We start from the raw sequence: 13,569 nt of genomic DNA, 5'->3' as shown, positions 1-13,569 counted from the left end.
ACAGCAGGCAAGCAAGAGTCAATCAATTCACAGGAAGAGTCAAGAACATGCTGAAAGTAGTAAGCAGGGCCCCAAAGTCCAGAATCTGAGAAGACAGTCAACATTAGCCCATAGAGACACATGGTCCCCACCAGTAAGCACAGTGGCCTTAATTGTCTCACTGCTCACTAAGCATCTTTAGGGGAAAGAGCACTAACCTTGAACTGATGAAGGGTGGAGGAAACGTGGAGGAGAGGCTTAAATGAAGAGCTTGTGCTTCCTTTTACATTGTCGTTGTTTATTTGTACCCACCGTGAGCCTACATTTGTCAGATCTTCCCCACTAGATGCTGTAATTACTGTGCAGAGCATCGCGGACACTAGTGTCACACTTGATATTCCCATTAATTTTAAATGGTGGTCCTTGGTACATATGTGTGGCAATTGGTGTCATATTTTAATTAGGCTTGCCCTACACCATCTGAAATTAATAATAGCTCAAATTACCAGTGTAATTTATAAATTAACAGTGCCATAGCATTAGGAGATAAATTAGCTTTGGACAGCTGTTTCTGGACTGAGTTCCAGCGTCAGGACAGTGGCTGGTAGGACCTCAGATCTCCTGGGAGGCTGTGATGACACCATCAAAGCAAGGAAACAAAACGGCGCAGGGTTCCCAGGTCCCTTGTTCTGTCCAACCACAAAGCATGCTTCTGGTTTAATGCTACCAATCAAACAGGTTCTTGTGTGACCACAGTAAGACTTACAGGAACCAAACTCCAATGAACTTGTTATAGGAACATCCAAACGGAGAAGTTGAGGCAGAGAGGGGGATATTGCCACAGGGTGAGATGCAAGGATGTAAATAAAAGGGCAATCATAGTAAAAAAAAAAAATTCTCATGTTTTTTGTGAGAACATTGCACTACTGCATGTGAAATTTACAATATTAATATCAGGCAATTTTATGTAGGGAAGGAAGTTTGATAGTTTAAGATTTGGGCAAAGTGTGCATTTCCTACTGATCTACATCTGTACTACTAGAGGAAGAGAATTACACTAATGTCATCCTTCAAAAACCAAGGAAGCTTAATTTTACTAACCTGTGTTCTCCAGAACAAATGTAGAATTAGAGAAAAAGTACAGTCACTGAATTTGTTACAATATTGCTTCCCTTGCATGTTTTGGTTTTTTGGCCTCGAGGCACGCGGGATCTTAACTCCCTGACCAGTGACTGAGCCCACACCCCATGCATTGGACGACTCTGCACTGGAAGGCAAAGTCTTAACCACTGGATTGTCAGCGAAGTCCCTACAGTTCAGTTTAGTTCAGTTGCTCAGTTGTGTCCGACTCTTTGCGACCCCAAGTACTGCAGCACGCCAGGCTTCCCTGTCCATTACCAACTCCTGAAGCTTGCTCAAACTCATGTCCATCGAGTCAGTGATGCCATCCAGCCATCTCATCTTCTGTTGTTTCCCTTCTCTTCCTGCCTTCAATCTTTCCCAGCATCAGGGTTTTTTCCAATGAGTCACTTCTTCGCATCAGGTGGCCAAAGTATTGGAGTTTTGTCTTCAGCATCAATCCTTCCAATGAATATGCAGGACTGATTTCCTTTAGGATGGACTGGTTGGATCTCCTCACAGTCCAAGGGACTCTCAAGAGTCTTCTCCAACACCACAGTTTGAAAGCATCAGTCCTTTGGTGCTCAGCTTTCTTTATAGTCCAACTCTCACATCCACACATGACTACTGGAATAAATATAGCCTTAACTAGACAGACCTTTGTTGGCAAAGTAATATCTCTGCTTTTTAATATGCTGTCCAGGTTAGCCATAGCTTTTCTTTCAAGGAGCAAGTGTCCTTTAATTTCATGGCTGAAGTCACCATTTGCAGTGATTTTAGAGCCTAAGAAAATAAAATCTGTCACTATTTCCATTGTTTCCCCATCTATTTGCCATGAAGTGACAGGACTGGATGCCATGATATTATTTTTTTTTTTAATGTTGTGTTTTAAACCAGTTTTTCACTCTCCTCTTTCACTTTCATCAAGAGTCTCTTCAATTCCTCTTCAATTTCTGCCATAAGGGTGGTGTCATCTGTGTATCTGAAGTTATTGATATTTCTCCCAGCAATCTTGATTCCAGATTGTGCTTCATCCAACTCGGCATTTTGCATGATGCACTCTGCATGTAAGTTAAATAAATAGGGTGACAATAAACAGCCTTGATGTACTCCTTACCCAATTTGGAACCAGTCTGTTGTTCGATGTCCAGTTCTAACTGTTGCTTCTTGACCTACATACAGATTTCTCAGGAGGCAGGTCAGGTGGTCTGGTATTCCCATCTCTTGAAGAATTGTCCACAGTTTGTTGTGATCTACACAGTCAAAGGCTTTGGCGTAATCAATAAAGCAGAAGTCCCTACACTTCCTGATTAAATTGGGTAAGGCATATGAAAATTAATATGTATAGATTAAAACGCTTTATACATTTTAGCTTTCATTGTCATATTTTTCATCTTTCTCCCCAAATACTTTTTCTCAATTAGAAGCAAAAATATCAAAACCAGAGAGAAAGCTAGTATATATACATATATGGGTTTCCAAGGTGGCTCAGTGGTAAAGAACCTATCTGCCGATGAAGAGGACACAGATTCGATCCCTGGTCCAGGAAGATCCCCTGGAGAAGGAAATGGCAGACCCACTCTGGTATTTTTACCTGGAAATCCAATGGACAGAGGAGCCTGACAGGCTACAGTCCATGGGGTCGAAAAGACTCAGAGACGACTTAGTGACTAAACATATATACATATACATACAAAACAAATAAAACTCTGAATCACCAGAAATGAGGTAACTATCAGTATTACTTAAACAAGCAAACAGAAAAGAAAAAAAAAAAAAACACTTAACTGAAATCTGGATTTATAGAGTTAATGATTCAAGGAAAGTTTTCTTTTAGTAGCATCTGTGCTCTGGCTATGAAATGACCAGTGCTTTGTTGCTCGAATGGATAACTTATAAAAATATTGGAAGAAAGACAAAAAGAAAACAGACCCACAGAGGCAGGACAGAAGCTGAGGTCAGTAGAACTGTATAGAATCATGGTTTGAATAGAGAAGTTTAGTTGCCAGTCATACCTACGAAATCAGAATCTCCTGGGATGAGGAGTCTTAAAAATTCTCATGTATACTCAACGTTGGGAATTAGGGATTTAGGTCAATCCTGTATTTTGTTATGTGGGAAACTGAAGCTTAAAGGAGTCCAGGATCACATGTGTGGACAGAGGCAGCACACTAGGTCACAGGATGCCCCCACACCTGTTAATCCCGCAGCGATGAGTGTTTTCTAAGGGTGGGTTTATGTCTTGTTCACTGGCTTTATTTCCCATGTAATTGAAGTTCTTTAACAGCAGGGGCCATGTCTTGGGCATTTCTGGCTTTCAAGGCACTCAGGATGTAGTTTACATAATTGGAAGTTTGTCAACTTCTTTTTTCTTTTTATTTATTGCTTCTATGTTATTAATTTTATTTTAATTGGAGAATAATTGTTTTATAATGTTGCATCAGTTTCCACTGTACACAACGTGAATCAGCTATGCTGTGCTGTGCCTCATCGCGCAGTCCTGTCCGACTCTTTGTGACCCCATGGACTGTAGCCCACCAGGCTCCTCTGTCCATGGGGATTCTCCAGGCAAGAATACTAGAGCGGGTTGCCATATGCTCCTTCAGGGGACCTTCCCAACCCAGGGATCGAACCTGGGTCTCCCACATCACAGGTGGTGGATTCTTTACCATCTGAGCCACCAGTGAAGCCCAAGAATACTGGAATGGATAGCCTGTCCCTTCACCAGGGTATCTTCCTGACCCAGGAGTCAGCTTTAAGTATACATATATCCCCTCCCTCTGGAGCCTCCCTCCCACCCTTCTCCTACCCCACCCGTCGAGGTCATTCCAGAGCCGCGTGCTGAGTTCCCTGATCTGTACGGCAGCCTTCCACTAGCTATTTATTTTACACATGGCAGTGTGTATGTGTCAACACTACTTTCTCAGCTCATCCCACCCTCCCCTCCCCCCACTGTCTATAAGTCTGTCCTCAACATTCGCATTTCTATTTCTGTCCTAAAAGTAGGTTCATCCGAACCACTTTTCTAGTTTCCATTTTTATGCATTAATATATATACCTGCTTTTTTCTTTCTGACTGACTTCACTCTGTACAGCAGGATCTGGGTCCATCCACATCTCTACAAATGACTCAAGTTTGCTCCTTTTTTATGGCTGAACAATATTCCAATGTATATATGGATCATATCATTCTTATCCATTCACTCTGTTCCCAAACAGCACCACCTTTGGTCATTATTCCTGGCAAAATATTTGTATTTCCCGACTTTAAAAAATATCATCACCACTAGTGTTCTAACAATAGTCTTTCTTTAAATATGTGATTTTAAAAGTTTTATCGAGTGTTTAGTATAATTTATATTTAATCTTGGGGCTGATTATTTCCTTGGGGGATGCATCCTTAATTTAAAAATGGAGATCAATGAGGAATTGTGATTTATCTAACAGAATTCGTTTTGCAACCAACTTTTCAGGAACAGAACTATTTCATTAAGCAGACTCTGACAATCTAAGCAGGGGAAGGAAGCAAATTGGAAACATGATAATTTCATTTCCTGAAGCTCCAGAGAAGCTTCATATTCTTCGGAGGACTTAAGCTCAGAAGTTTATAAGCCATGGAAGTATGAAAACTGCCCTGTGTAAGTGACACTCCTTTGGAAAATAAACCCCAAGTTTCTGAGTTCATAGATTGGGCTCTGAAATCTGTATAACTGAAAATAATAATAGCCATGGTTATCATTTTTATCTCACCCGAGAAACACTTGTCAAGGAGAACAGCTGTAGCTATTGGAGAGGAGAAGGCACAGCTGTCTCCTTGCTTAATATTTTTATGGCATAAATATGAGTTGAAATAAAAAAATCACTGGACCTCAGAAACTAAGAGAAAAAAAGAGCACAGAATTCTAGAATTCCAAATTTGGAATCGTTTAAAAAATTATTTCAAATTCTGTGACTAGCCTAGTCTTAGACTTGTCTAGTCCTAGATTCATCTTCTAGGTTTGTCTGAAAGTGAAAGTCACTCAGTCGTGTCTGACTGTTTGCAACCCCATGGACTACACAGTACCTGGAATTCTCCAGGCCAGAATACTGGAGTAGGTAGCGGTTCCCTTCTCAAGGGGATCTTCCCAACCCAGGGATTGATCCCAGGTCTCCTGCAGGCAGATTCTTCACCGGCTGAGCCACCAGGGAAAACCCACCAGGGAAGATTCGTCTAGTCCTAAACTAGTCCTCTAGACTCTGGTTCCCTCCTCCCTTTTGATTTGCATCAGGAAGTTCCTGTTCAATGCAGACTGGGCTTTGGGGAGAGCTGGGGACAGGTAAGAGGGTGTCCCTCCAAGGTGTCTTGATTTTGAGCTGAGCAGTGCTGGAAGTTTTGTGCTTTGATGGAGGAAGCCATGGTTTTGCTCAGGTGCTGGGAGGTCTGGCCCACAAACACATGGTGATAGAAGCATGGTTAGTATCTTCAACAGCAGCCCTCGAAAGCCAGAGGACTCGTTTGAGGTTTGAGGGAGGAAGTGGTGAGGGCGGAACTAGAGAAGATGTGTTCAGGGAAGACATTAGAGGTGGGTGAGGGTGTTGTGAGATCCAGAGTCAGCAGCTGCCGATGGAGCAAGGAAGCCCTCCTCATCCCCTTCCACCATTCCTGCTGAGAACTCAGAGCAGCCTGGGGCTCCCAGGCCTCAGCCAAAAACCCTTATAGCAGACCCTCACTCTACCTCAGCCTGAAGAGGCAGTGGTGGGGAGGCTGCATTGGAGGGGTCCTCCGAGAACTAACAAGAGGTAAAGCTGGGGTTTCTCGGCATGGAGATGGGCCCTCAGGGCGATCTTAACCTGGTGCTGGGGGAATCCTGGGGCTGTGGGATCAGGCTGGGGGCTCGTGGGCTCCAGACAAAAGCCACATCTGCTGTGACAGGGTGAGATGACCAGTGTCAAAAGTCATTTCTAAATATTAATACAATGTTTGTTCCTGCTGAGCAACTGACACAGGAGAGCTTCCGAAGAACTGGTATTCAGCTGGAGCAAAATGGTTGAAGTGTTGATCTCAGCTCTTAGCCCCACTGGCCTTCAGCCGCACTGTGGGCAGGGGTGAGTTCCCATGTCTGCACATTGGCCCCCGCAGTCATCCTAGCTGATGACTCACTCTGCATTCTTCTGATTCCTCTTCTTTAAAATGGGAAAATGACACCAACGTACAGGGTGGTTGTGAGTATTCAATAAGTATAGTAAAGTACTCAGCATATGGTAACCTCTGAACAACCGGCAGCTCTCATGATTACCCTTACTGACCCACAACTGATATGAGCATACTATAGTACTCCAGATCCTTGATACAGGAGCATCTCGATGTGAAAATGAAAGAATAATCAGATCTCTGCTTTTCCAGGGGGACTGAATCATAATAACTTTACAAACGATTTACCACAGATCCTGGGACTAGAAAGTTCTACTCTGTTCTCTTAAATTAGGAGATTTTGATTTAGAAAATCAAAGTCTTGATTGATTGATTTACAAGGGTTACAATTCCTGGGGATCCTTTCTTCTAAGAAGGCAGGTGCAGCTGTATAGCCCATGTGAGACCAACTGGGGGCTTGAGAAGTATCTCTAATTTCACAGCTAAGAACACAAGAACATACATATATATATGTAGATGCATGCTAAGTCGCTTCAGGCGTGTCTTACTCTTTTCCACCCTATGGACTGTAGCCTGCCAGGCTCCTCTGTCCATGGGATTCTCCAGGCAAGAATACTGGAGTAGGTTGCCATTTCCTTCTCCAGGGCATTTTCCCAACCTAGGGACCAAATCCCCATCCCTTACATCTCTTGCACTGGCAATTACCATGTTGGAGATTACTAACATAGCCACATGGGAAGCGCCCCCACCCCACCAACATATGTGTGTGTGTGTGTGTATATATATATATATATATATATATATGTATATATATATATATTCATACATACATACACACACATATGCACACATTAGAGGCTTCCCAGGTGGCTCAGTGGTAAAGAACCTGCCTGCTAATACAGGAGACCCAGGAGACATGGGTTCAGTCTTCCTGGGTTGGAAAGATCCCCTGGAGGAGGAAATGGCAACCCGCTTCAGTACTCTTGCCTGGAAAATCCCATGGACAGAGGCACCTGGTGGGGCTCAGTCCTTGGGGTCACAAAGAGTCAGACATGATTGAGCATGCGCATGCGCGCGCGCGCGCACACACACACACACACACACACACACACATACACACGTATGTATTTTTCTTGACCTTTCCTTTGGATGCAGATAGCTTGGCTGGTAGAAAGGAGAGTCTAACAATCTCTCTAAGAATGCGTGAATGTCAAAGATCTCTTCAGGGAAAAGTTCTGAATTTTTCTTGCTCGTGCGCTGAGGTACAGCTTCAAACACAGAACGTTATGCATCAAACGTTATGCATCAAACACAGAACGTTATGCATCAAACACAGGGGCCAGTGCTGGGGAGTGGGGTGGGATGAGTTTTCCAGAGTCTCTGGTTCCCATTACAGGAGAGGAACCCTCCCTAAACACACCCGCATTGGTTGCTGGGGAGGAGCTGCAGTCCCCGCCCATGCTTGCCTGCCAGGCTAGAGTCATCACTACTGCCGGTGGACTTCTCTTAGACCTGGAAACATCTCATTTCCCACAGCATCCCCACTCAGATGACGGAGTCCCCCAAACCTTCAAATTAACCTCTTAAACTGATTCCATCATAAAGCAGTAATCATAAATCCAATTAAGTTTACATAAACTGATTGAACTGTAAATTGCACGACTATCTCTCAACCTATTGATCTATCTACTTATCTATGTACCATCCATCTAACTACATATCTATCATCTATATACCTATCAATCTATCTGCATACCTACCTATCTAGATATAAAGGTAACAGCAAAACATATATTAAGAACTCTTGTGACAGTTGAAACCAAATGTATGTTTGTGAAAACATATGAATATGCATACATGAAATATATTTTATGGATATATAAAAAGAAAAGGGAATTCCCTTAATTTTTAAAGTGGAACACTTTCTGGGAATCATCTTTACATTTGTGTTGAGAAGGAGCTGCAAACAAAACACAATTATATGAAAGTGACCCCTTTGCACTCCACCGCACCAGGTCCCATATATCTCTGAGACCCATCCCTTCCTTTAACAACAAGCTGTTTTTGGAGACCCAGCTCCAGCAACTGGTTGGGCTCTTGGAGTTGTGTGCCCCTCTGCTGCCTGCCTTTTCACGAGGAACCCCAGCTCAGGTTTGCATGCAAACCGTCTATTACGGGGGATGGTTTCAAAGTCAGAAAATGCACAGCTGGAGGTTCGGAGTTTGCAGCTTGATGTCTGGAACCTGGATGTTTGCAATGGTGCAGCTGATGGCTGCTAAAAAAAAAAAAAAAAAAAAAAAAAATTAAAAAAATAAGTGAAGGAATCAGCTTTTGATTTGTAAACTCAGCCAATTTGGTCTGAAAGACATTGATAGGGGATAAATATAGAACTCCGCAGTGTCATATTACCTCGAACGTCGGCTGTTTGCTTTCTCTTTTTCTAAATCCCTAGAGATATAAGCCAGGAATCAGGGCTGTGGGATTTGAAGTTGCTTTGAAAATCCTTGTCCAGATTAATTTAATGGGTTTTTTAAAAAAGATTCTTAATGGGTTAAGGTCCCAGGCTCTATTATGCACACAAATGGTCAGAAGTCCACTTGCAGGGGGTCACTGCAGCCACCTCGTCCTGAGTTGCCTTGGGAAAGCAGGGCTGTCTGTGCTTTAGCCATGAAGACGATTTCCGCACTAAGAGCAGGATTTTTGTCTGAAAACTAGAGCTCCAACCCTAGGGGTTTCTGAAGCTACGGAAATGACATCATGCACGTATGCTTCTGTGTGTGTGCGTGTGTGTTTTTAACAAAAGATCCTATTTCTTTCTGAAAAGAGGTCTAAAAGGAGTACCGAACCCAGAAAGATTCATATTGACCCCTCTATGGTCCTGTGGTTCATCTAACAGTGACTGCATGGAACCAAGTCTCTATCAACCTCCAGTCTTACAAAGAAAAATGAAAAAACTTCTTAAAATATAACCGATGATTGGAAGAAGGAATAACTCTAGGAGTAAAGCACAGCCTTGTGTATATGTTAAATATTTTGTAGAGGATGGAAAGTGAAGTAACTTATAAGTCATCCTTTTGAAGAACAGGCATGCAGATCTGAGCAGTGCTTTGTTCACTAAACAAGAGGAATTCTCCTCCCACCCAGACTTAGGAGGAAAGAAGTATAGCGGGCAGGGTTCTGTTCCTTCCCCAAGACCCACAACCACTGGAGGCCAATGAGAGGCCTGCTGGACACGGAGGGAGCACTGGTGATGTACCAAGCAAACAGGCTGTGAAAACATCCCGCCTGGGGGAAGGGAGAGAGAAGAAAGCCCAGGATGGGATCAGATTTATAGTTAAAACAATCCAGTGAATAAATTCAGATCAGATCCTGAGAGGAAGCTGCAAGTGTCATCAATGCTGGAGCTGGAAAAGCCAGCCTGCACTTCCGGTTGGCCCGGAGAGGAGATGGGGACACAGGCTACCCACAAGGGTAAGAGAAAGCCTGAGGATGTAGGATTATTTGGGTCCAGTGAGAAAGGGAGGCATGGTGAAAATCTTTGTTTACACTAGATTTGATTATAGGCTTTGAACATATTTAGGGCTTCCCTGGGGCTTCCCTGGGGGCTCAGAGGATAAAGCGTCTGCCTCCAATGCGGGAAACCCGGGTTTGATCCCTGGGTCAGGAAGATCCCCTGGAGAAGGAAATGGCAACCCACTCCAGTATTCTTGCCTGGAGAATCCCATGGACGGAGGAGCTTGGTAGGCTACAGTCCACGGGGTCGCAAAGAGTTGGACACAACTAAGCGACTTCACTTTCACTTTCACTTTGTAGCTCAGCTGGTAAAGAATCCGCCTGCAATGCAGGAGACCCCAATTCAATTCCTGGGTCGGGAAGACCCACTGGAGAAGGGGTAGGCTACCCACTCCAGTATTCTCGGGCTTCCCTGGTGCCTCAGCTGGTAAAGAATCCGCCTGTAATGCAGGAGACCCCAATTCAATTCCTGGGTCGGGAAGATCCACTGGAGAAGGGGTAGGCTACCCACTCCAGTATTCTTGGGCTTCCCTGGTGCCTCAGCTGGTAAAGAAGCTGCCTGCAATGAGGAAGACCTGGGTTTGATCCCTGGGTTGGGAAGATCCCCTGGAAAAGGGATCGGCTACCCACTCCAGTATTCTGGCCTGAAGAATTCCACAGACCATGTGGCCCATGGGGTCGCAAAGAGTTGGACACGACTGAGCGAATTTCACTATCACTTTTGAATATATTTAACATAACATAATCATCTTTGCAAGTAGTTCTCAAAATCTACCCACCACCACATCTACCTGCTACTGAATCACTGGCTGAGATGCGTGCACAACCCTGCCTGGCTGTCTGGGACCGCCTCCCTCCTCGGCTCCGAGTGGAACTCCACACACAGGTGGGCCTTCAACCCCGTCACGTAGAAGTGAAGAGAGGTGGAGGAAAAAGAGGAGCTTATTTACTCTTTCATCGGTTCCACTGCTAAGGTTTCCTTCCATCTCTCTTCATCTCACACAAAATCTAAACATAGGCAGGCACACCTGTGTGCCGATGGAGCACAATGTAAGAAAACAAGACAACTATGATTTGTCAGGACAAACTCAGTGCTTCTGAGCCCTCATTATGGCTCTTTCTTTTAGGAATTACGCAGCCTTGAGTAAACTGCTGAGCCCCAGTTCCCTTGTTAGTGACACGTGGAAATGCTTTTATTCCTCCTTCCTAGGTTGGGTCTGAGAATTGTATGAGAGAAATTGAGCAAATTCTTTTTAGATCCTTCACAGAAGGATCTAAAAGAGTCAGAAAGAACAGATTCTAGGAGCAATTTGGCAATTTGATGGCATCTTATAAAGTCCCCTCCTCAGCTCTCCTCTATCTCCTCCCCTTGGTCAATCCATACTCTGAATCCCGTGTCTACAGTTTAAATGACCAGTTCTACTCCCAATTTCCAGGTCCATGTCAGCATCCCAGGACGATCTGCTGACCTTTGTTCCTGGAACTGCCAGGATAACACCCCTCATGTGTCTCCCAGACACCCCAGGCTGAACCATCATTCACCCCTCAAACCTGCACTTACCCTGCGTCTGCTAATCTCTGCTGGTGGTGGGGCTTCTTCCCCATTCTCCCAGGATAAAAGAGAGTCACATTTAATTTCTACTTTTTCACTCATTCCCTCCCTTCCATCAACAAATCTAGTTGTTTTTACCCCCTTTATAGTTTTCAAATCTATTTTCTTCTTTCTCTCATCCTGTTACCTGTGTTAACTCAATGCCAGTTACCTACTCTGGATTATTACAATCCCTTCTCCACTGTTACCCCTTCCTCCAGGTTATTATATTTAGTATTGATCCCCAAAGGATCGCAAAACCAAAACAAAACAAACCTCCCCTCCCCCATCCTTAGCACCTTGTCCTGCTCCGCTCCTCTTTCTGAGCTGGCTCTCATCCATGTCTTTCGGTTCTGTTCCCAGCTCCTTTCTCCCCCCACCCACTAGATGTGCCATGAAGTTCCTACAGACTGAGCTGTTTACCTGTGCTTTGCATCCTCTTCCTTTTTGTCTTCAAAACCATCTTAGATATCACTCATTTGGGAACCCTTTCTTGCAATCAAAATTCCTTACCTCCTTTCTACAGTTTATTTATTTATTTATTTGCCTCTAGTGTTGCACCAATCACAGTGCATTGTTATATAATTGCCTGTGTTTACCCCACTCGAATTTATAAGACAGAAGGGGGTTTTATTTATCTTTAGCCCCAATATGTATGGCAGCATTGAACACACAGAAGTCGCCGAATGATCATATGGTCAAGACTGAATGAATGAAGTAACTGACTATAATTCTGGTGGCTAGTCTGGCTCTTGTAATGAACTATTCAAACCTTCTTTGGTGACTTTTAAGAAACCAGCAGATATCTTTTAAGTTTAATATTTCTTTTGATACAGAACTGGACACATAAAGAGTGTCCTTGATGTGTCCTAATCTCCTAAGGTTAAATAATTTTATTGCACATTTCCTAAGGGGGAACTAAAAAGCCTTCATCAAGCGAGACCTGGAGTGAATAAGAAAAGAGCTTGGTTGTCCATCTCCACAAATACCCCTCATTAAAAGCTCTTGTAGCTCAGGCCCCTGCTTCCTCCGAATGAGTTAGGATGCAGCAGGTTTCAGAAGTGTCTAACCAGAAGTGTCTCAGAGAGTCTTCTTATGGCATCATCAATTGGGTTGCATTTTTTCCCGAGTGGAATCAGCTTGGTGATTCAGCTCTGTCTATATGCAATTAGCAGTGGAATGATTGCAGGGAACGTGATTAGGCTCTCTACCTTCCTGGAATGGGCAGGCAGGGAAAAAGTGCTGCCGTCCACACAAAACAGGCCTCTGCAGAGCCACCGGCAGCCTCCGCAGCAGAAACACTAACAGGCGCTGTGATAAGAGCTCTAGGCAAGGAATGGAAGCTGGCAACAGGGATGTGGACACAAGCAAGGACTTGAATTTGAACTTGACCTAATAGGGCAAAACCATGCTGGAGCATCAAAACCTCCCTGAAAAACCTCAGCACCTGCTTCAAGGGGGTTGACACCTACAGTGCACAGAGATGCACGTGACCTCCCTGGCCCCTTCCTTCTCTGGAGCCCTGAGCTCTGCTTGCCCTGAGGGCATTGAGTTCTTTCCCTCTCTGCCTCTCTTCAGCTGCTCTGCTTAGATGGCATTAACTCCCAGACCCCTGGTTTCCTTCCAACCTAGTCACTCTTTTCCTTTCCCACAACCCCAAGACACGGGATAGAGGAATACTTTTGTTTGATGACATTGGTCCTTGAAGTGAAAAATCTAACAACAGTAACTGAGGGAAAACAAGTTATTCTTTGTTTCTGTTCTAATTCTCTTCTTCAGCAGACTAACTACCACATCTGAGACCCGACTGCTGGCACCTTCCATGGTGCAGGGGAGGGGTGGACGGGAGCTCGTGGATCAACCAGTGAAGTCAGCAACTGGTGAAGAAAGCGGGCAGAGAGAGACAGAGACGGAGCATAAGCAGATGATAAAATAACACGTTAAACAGAGAAAGCAGGGAGAACGAAGGGTGTCTGTTGAAGACAGTCACTCAGTAGTTCAGGTAAATCAGAAGCTCGCTCCCACAACTACTCTGTTCTCACCAAAGCTCAAAGCCACTGTCAGCCCCGTGGGAGGACTTGGCCATAGCCAGGCTTGTATGAAGCCTGTAGCTACAGCTGACTCCCAGACCTCACCTGAGTGTCCTGTGATGCCTTGAAGACCCCAGCATCAGCCCTAGGAACCTCCCTTCTCTGTGAGGCCCTCATCACCGAGCCTCTAGAACAGGGTCAGCACA

This window comes from Cervus elaphus, chromosome 32, assembly GCF_910594005.1.
Source record: "Cervus elaphus chromosome 32, mCerEla1.1, whole genome shotgun sequence".
Classification (NCBI taxonomy): Eukaryota; Metazoa; Chordata; class Mammalia; order Artiodactyla; family Cervidae; genus Cervus; species Cervus elaphus.
Note: the sequence above shows the minus strand (reverse complement) of the source record.